Here is a 7,675-nt window from a genome sequence, read left to right on the forward strand (position 1 = left end):
GCGAGTGAGGGAGGGGGATGAGGAAGGAGCAGGAGGGCAGGCTCGGGGGAAGAAGACGGAGGATGTAGAAGAGCCGAAGACAGGAGAACAGAAGACAGGAGAACAGAAGACAGAAGAACAGAAGACAGAAGAACAGAAGACCGGAAGAGCAGAAGACCGGAAGAGCAGAAGAACAGAAGAACAGAGAAGAACAGAGAAGAACAGAGAAGAACAGAGAAGAACACAGAAGAACAGAGAAGATCACAGAAGAACACAGAAGAACACAGAAGAACAGAGAAGAACACAGAAGAACACAGAAGAACCGAGAAGAAGAACACAGAAGCACAGAGAGGAACAGAGAAGAAGAACACAGAAGACCGGAAGAACACAGAAGAACAGAAGGGAAGAACAGAAGAACAGAAGGGAAGAACAGAAGAACACAGAAGAAGATTGCAGAGGGGGAGCGAGGAGGAAGAGACAGAGAGGAGGAAAAGAAGCAGGAGCAGAAGAGAAGGTGAGTGGCGCGGGGCAGGGCGAGGGGCTGGGAGGAGGGGGGTACTTACAGTTAGGTGGGTCTCAGGAACACAGGAACTCGGGAACTTGGAGGAGCTGCAGCGGCAGGGGGAGCGACCTACCCTTGGGTCAAGGGTCGCTGAGGGAACTTTATTCTTGTGGGCCCTTATTGCCCAGAGATGTCATGGTTTCCTCTTCTGAAACCCTGGCTCTTCTACCTCCTTGAATACTGCTCAAGTGTGTCTCTGTCAGAACGTCGTCCCTGACCTTCTTGCTCCAACTCACTCTATCGCTTTGGAGGTTGAGAAGTCTGGACTGCTAGCAAAGGGTCTTTCCTCTTCCTTAGTGGAGTTAATTCAGCACTCCAGCAGGCCTTCTACTTCGAAGTCTTACTCAAAGAACTGGAAGTCTTTTGAGACGTGATGTTCTGCTCATGATCTTTTGGCACCTACCTGTAGTTTGTCTGCTATTTTGCATTTTCTTCTGAATGGGTTTCACTTGAATCTCTTTCCACTCTGAAAGCTCATTGCTTTGCGATAAAGGTTTTTACGGACTTTTCTGTACCTTCGTCGATGTTACAATCTTTGGTGTCTAGACTGTTCTGATCTTTTGTCAATTGTAAGACCAGTTGAAAAATCCCTTTTCTCCAACTCAGAATCTTCCTACTCTTTTATAGGCTTTGCAATTTTATCTCTTTGAGGATCTGGATACTGTAGACATAAAGATTGTTTCCTATAAAGTTATTTTCCTATTTCCTATCACCTTGCTGAGAACAATTGGGGAGCTGGGAGCCTTAAAATGCTGTCCTCTCTTCATTTGATACTTTGGAAGATGGGGTAACTTTAAGGCCTAGCCTTACCTTTGCTGCAAAGGTTAAGTCTATTTTTGATAGATCTTAGGAAATAATTCTTCCTTCTTTCATTCCCTCTCCTTCCTCTCGGGAGGAACATTTGCTGAATACACTTGATGTTTAAAGAGCTCTTTTCATTCATGTCACCAGGCCTCTGAAGTTCAGGAAAACCGACTCCTTGTTTGTGACTTTTGGACAGCCTGGAAAAGACAAGAAGGTGACTTTTATGACTCTGAGTAGGTGGATTAAGTTGTCAATTTTTCTGGCTTTGCAAGGCTTTTTAGAATATCTTCCAGTTCAGGGATGGTCTATGAGAGGAATGGCCACCTCCTGGGTTGAATTCCAGTGAGTAACAATCTAGGAAATTCCTAGGGTGGCTACTTGGTCCTCAGAGCATACATTTGTCAAGCATTATGGCTTAATAATTTTTCGGTTTTGCATTTGAGTACCAATGTTTTGAACTCTGCATTACCCTTAGTCCATCTTGTCTTTGTCACAAACATTACATCCTGCCCACCTTCCCATCAGTCCTTTGGCAAGGGCTTGGCACCCAGGTTGGGTGCATGGGGCTAGCATTTAAGGATCCTCCTGTTCTTTCTTCCTGTTGGAAGGTGACATCACCTTACTTTGTAATGACTGTCACAAGGACGCAATGGACTAAGGCTAATGAAGATTACCAATAAGTAACCAACGCATCACCACTCTTTCTGAATGTGCGTGGCTCATTCAGCAGGACTAGTTCTTTGTATGATTCCTGGATTTTCAGAAGCCCTTTGATGGCAGCACCCCCACACTGAAAATTGTTTCAGCACCACTGTACAAGGGTCAGTTGTCATGCTCATCTGCGGCGTAAATTTGCATTGAAGTAGTCTAACTCCCCAGGCCTTGTCTTTTGCTCAATTTGCCTTTGTGAGTTTTCTCTCAATCACTGTCGACTTCCTTTGATCTTTCTTTCTTCTTTCACTTCACCTTCGCCTTCAGTGTATCTTTCGGCCCTCTTAAGAGACACACCCCCTTGTAGCCACTTCTATACTTCTGTCACCTAATTATTTTCCTATCCTTTCCCCTGTAACGTTGCTGATCCTAGCTATAGCATCACTATCCAGAATCTGTTCACCTGAGTTATGTTCCTCTTATCCCCACGCATCTAATAATCAGCTCTTGGTCTCCCTCCACCTCTCACGAGACATAGTCTGAGGCAGTGTCTCCATCTTGGAGAGACAATCCCTTGCACTTGTGTTGTTCTACTGGCGCTGCCGGCTTGAGCTTTGGTCAGCAGTGGCAAAAGAAGGACTAATGGAAAGTGAACGTATACTGGAGCAACAGAGTGTATGGATTTATAAGAGCTTGATTAAATGAGAAAAAAAGAGTTTAGTTGAGAGAAAAAATGCAACCTGGCCCGTACAGGGATCAAACCCACGACCTTGGCGTTATTAGCACCACCCTCTAACCAACTGAGCTAACCAGCCATGAGTACTCAAGATATCCTTTGTCCATGTAATGCAGATAGATAGAAGAGTTGGTCTCACTATCGCAATTCCTTCATACTTTTCTCCTTCCGCCCCCTGTCTGGATTACAATAACAAGAGCTGTGGAGTGCTGCACGCCAGCCTCAGTGCCTCTTCTTTCACTCAATCTCACTGTGTGCTGTGATATCTTTGTAACATCGCTTGTTGCCGGAAAAAAAGGAAAGGAGGGATAGTATTTTTATTCTTTTACAACAAAACCCAAAATGCATTGGCTTGCTTGCTCATTAAGTTTACAAGGCCAGCTGCTTTTGAGATATTATAATTATAGTGGTTATTCGGCTTTGGAGGTAAGAGAGTTTTTTTTAGGTCTGGCCGTTCCTTCTGCTTCAAATTACTTGAGCTCATGTCAACAAAGTAACAACAAAACATAGGCAACGGTTCGTTGCTCAAGCCTTCCCTACTGCGCCTTCCCATGTCTCTCCTGCCAACCACAGTGCAGGAAATCTGAGTTTGCATTTGCGCGAAGAGACGTACAACACAAGGAGGCGCGCTTTTGTGCGCCGGGCACCACCCGGCCTGTGCATTCCTCACTGTCGTGAGATCAGTTTACTCAGCAGAGCATGACGCTGCAATTGGTTAGTAGGGCAGGCCTGACCAGAATAGTATATTTGGGGTCATGTATTTGATTGCATTTTTAAAACAGTAACAGAACTTAACTGCAATGTTTAAATAGGTCTAGACATATTTAAACAGTGTCAATTTAATAGAAGAATTGTGGACAATTCAGAGGGGAGGCACCACTGTTTTTTTTTCCCATTGGGTGGATGCGGCATTAAAGAGTTTGAAGACCACTGGTCTAAGTGGACACTAATACACCTGGATGCTCCTGAATTCCTCGCAACAGATGCCAGCAAACCTGGCTGGAGAGCTACTGTGTTGGACTGATCCTGTCGATTCAAGTGGTCTTTCCTAGAGAGTCAGAGGTCATGGAAATAGATGGAGTTGATGGTAATCTTCAGGGCTTTGAAGTTTTCCCATCATCATCTGTCTCAAAAAAATGTGCTAGTAAAGACAGAGAATAAGGTAGCTGTCTTTTACATTAACCAACAGTGAAGCATGCATTCAAAATCCCTCAATGCAATAGCAGAACAATTGGGTTATTGGGCAGAGATCAACCTGTTGCACACGTCGGCAGTACACATCAAGGGCACCGACAATGTGATGGCAGACAGCTGGAGGTTTCCAAATTTGCTGGAGTTGACGTTATCCAGGTCGTTGTTTTGAGAGATATGCCGAGAGTTTGTGAAACCCTTTCTGGATCTCTTTTCAAACAAGGACAATGCTCATCTTTGGCGATTCTGATCCAGGCTTCCGGAACAAGGAGCCTAGGTAGTGGACGTATTGGTGATAAAGTGGCTGAGAAGTCTCCTTTATACATTCCCCCACTTTTTATTGATCCAGATGGTTCTCTTCAAGTCTCAGCAGGGGCGAGGGAACTTTATTCCTGTGGGCCCTTATTGGCCAGAGATGTCATGGTTTCCTCTTCTGAACCCCTGGCTCTTCTACCTCCTTGGGTACTGCTCAAGTGTGTCTCTCTCAGAACGTCATCCCTGACCTTCTTGCTCCAACTCACTCTATCGCTTTGGAGGTTGAGAAGTCTGGACTGCTAGCAAAGGGTCTTTCCTCTTCCTTAGTGGAGTTAATTCAGCACTACAGCAGTCCCTCTACTTCGAAGTCTTACTCAAAGAACTGGAAGTCTTTTGAGACGTGATGTTCTGCTCATGATCTTTTGGCACCTACCTGTAGTTTGTCTGCTATTTTGCATTTTCTTCTGAATGGGTTTCACTTGAATCTCTTTCCACACTGAAAGCTCATTGCTTTGCGATAAAGGTTTTTAGGGACTTTTCTGTACCTTCGAAGATGTTACAATCTTTGGTGTGTAGACTGTTCTGATCTTTTGTCAATTGTAAGAACAGTTGAAACATCCCTTTTCTCCAACTCAGAATCTTCCTACTCTTTTATAGGCTTTGCAATTTTATCTCTTTGAGGATCTGGATACTGTAGACATAAAGATTGTTTCCTATAAAGTTATTTTCCTATTTCATATCACCTTGCTGAGAACAATTGGGGAGCTGGGAGCCTTAAAATGCTGTCCTCTCTTCATTTGATACTTTGGAAGATGGGGTAACTTTAAGGCCTAGCCTTACCTTTGCTGCAAAGGTTAAGTCTATTTTTGATAGATCTTAGGAAATAATTCTTCCTTCTTTCATTCTCTCTCCTTCCTCTCCGGAGGAATATTTTCTGAATACACTTGATGTTTAAAGAGCTCTTTTCATTTATGTCACCAGGCCTCTGCAGTTCAGGAAAACCGACTCCTTGTTTGTGACTTTTGGACAGCCTGGAAAAGACAAGAAGGTGACTTTTATGACTCTGAGTAGGTGGATTAAGTTGTCAATTTTTCTGGCTTTGCAAGGCTTTTTAGAATATCTTCCAGTTCAGGGATGGTCTACGAGAGGAATGGCCACCTCCTGGGTTGAATTCCAGTGAGTAACAATCTAGGAAATTCCTAGGGTGGCTACTTGGTCCTCAGAGCATACATTTGTCAAGCATTATGGCTTAATAATTTTTCGGTTTTGCATTTGAGTACCAATGTTTTGAACTCTGCATTACCCTTAGTCCATCTTGTCTTTGTCACAAACATTACATCCTGCCCACCTTCCCATCAGTCCTTTGGCAAGGGCTTGGCACCCAGGTTGGGTGCATGGGGCTAGCATTTAAGGATCCTCCTGTTCTTTCTTCCTGTTGGAAGGTGACATCACCTTACTTTGTAATGACTGTCACAAGGACGCAATGGACTAAGGCTAATGAAGATTACCAATAAGTAACCAACGCATCACCACTCTTTCTGAATGTGCGTGGCTCATTCCGCAGGACTAGTTCTTTGTATGATTCCTGGATTTTCAGAAGCCCTTTGATGGCAGCACCCCCACACTGAAAATTGTTTCAGCACCACTGTACAAGGGTCAGTTGTCATGCTCATCTGCGGCGTAAATTTGCATTGAAGTAGTCTAACTCCCCAGGCCTTGTCTTTTGCTCAATTTGCCTTTGTTAGTTTTCTCTCAATCACTGTCGACTTCCTTTGATCTTTCTTTCTTCTTTCACTTCACCTTCGGCTTCAGTGTATCTTTCGGCCCTCTTAAGAGACACACCCCCTTGTAGCCACTTCTATACTTCTGTCACCTAATTATTTTCCTATCCTTTCCCCTGTAACGTTGCTGATCCTAGCTATAGCATCACTATCCAGAATCTGTTCACCTAAGTTCTGTTCCTCTTATCCCCACGCATCTAATAATCAGCTCTTGGTCTCCCTCCACCTCTCACGAGACATAGTCTGAGGCAGTGTCTCCATCTTGGAGAGACAATCCCTTGCACTTGTGTTGTTCTACTGGCGCTGCCGGCTTGAGGTTTGGTCAGCAGTGGCAAAAGAAGGACTAATGGAAAGTGAACGTATACTGGAGCAACAGAGTGTATGGATTTATAAGAGCTTGATTAAATGAGAAAAAAAGAGTTTAGTTGAGAGAAATAATGCAACGTGGCCCGTACGGGGATCGAACCCACGACCTTGGCGTTATTAGCACCACACTCTAACCAACTGAGCTAACCAGCCATGAGTACTAAAGATCCTTTTTCCATGTAATGCAGATAGATAGAAGAGTTGGTCTCACTATCGCAATTCCTTCATACTTTTCTCCTTCCGCCCCCTGTCTGGATTACAATAACAAGAGCTATGGAGTGTTGCACGCCAGCCTCAGTGCCTCTTCTTTCACTCAATCTCACTGTCTGCTGTGATATCTTTGTAACATCGCTTGTTGCCGGAAAAAAAGGAAAGGAGGGATAGTATTTTTATTCTTTTACAACAAAACCCAAAATGCATCGGCTTGCTTGGTCATTAAGTTTACAAGGCCAGCTGCTTTTGAGATATTATAATTATAGTGGTTATTCGGCGTTGGAGGTAAGAGAGTTTTTTTTAGGTCTGGCCGTTCCTTCTGCTTCAAATTACTTGAGCTCATGTCAACAAAGTAACAACAAAACGTAGCCAACGGTTCGTTGCTCAAGCCTTCCCTACTGCGCCTTCCCATGTCTCTCCTGCCGACCACAGTGCAGGAAATCTGAGTTTGCATTTGCGCGAAGAGACGTACAACACAAGAAGGCGCGCTTTTGTGCGCCGGGCACCACCCGGCCTGTGCATTCCTCACTCTCCTGAGATCAGTTTACTCAGCAGAGCATGACGCTGCAATTGGTTAGTAGGGCAGGCCTGACCAGAATAGTATATTTGGGGTCATGTATTTGATTGCATTTTTAAAACAGTAACAGAACTTAACTGCAATGTTTAAATAGGTCTAGACATATTTAAACAGTGTCAATTTAATAGAAGAATTGTGGACAATTCAGAGGGGAGGCACCAATGTTTTTTTTTCCCATTGGGTGGATGCGGCATTAAAGAGTTTGAAGACCACTGGTCTAAGTGGACACTAATATACCTGGATGCTCCTGAATCCTAGCAACAGATGCCAGCAAACCTGGCTGGAGAGCTACTGTGTTGGACTGATCCTGTCAATTCAAGTGGTCTTTCCTAGAGAGTCGGAGGTCATGGAAATAGATGGAGTTGATGGTAATCTACAGGGCTTTGAAGTTTTCCCATCATCATCTGTCTCAAAAAAATGTGCTAGTAAAGACAGAGAATAAGGTAGCTGTCTTTTACATTAACCAACAGTGAAGCATGCATTCAAAATCCTTCAATGCAATAGCAGAACAATTGGGTTATTGGGCAGAGATCAACCTGTTGCACACGTCGGCAGTACAC

General features: G+C 44.1%; 1 non-coding gene across 1 annotated transcript; it reads right to left on the reverse strand.

Annotated features, from left to right (window-relative positions):
- Positions 1 to 6,404: 6,404 nt before the first annotated feature.
- Positions 6,405 to 6,478, reverse strand: TRNAI-AAU (transfer RNA isoleucine (anticodon AAU)). Its single transcript has one exon. It is a non-coding gene; the product is annotated as a tRNA-Ile (tRNA).
- Between the last annotated feature and the right edge of the window lie 1,197 nt (positions 6,479 to 7,675).

This window comes from Pleurodeles waltl, chromosome 12, assembly GCF_031143425.1.
Source record: "Pleurodeles waltl isolate 20211129_DDA chromosome 12, aPleWal1.hap1.20221129, whole genome shotgun sequence".
NCBI lineage: Eukaryota > Metazoa > Chordata > Amphibia > Caudata > Salamandridae > Pleurodeles > Pleurodeles waltl.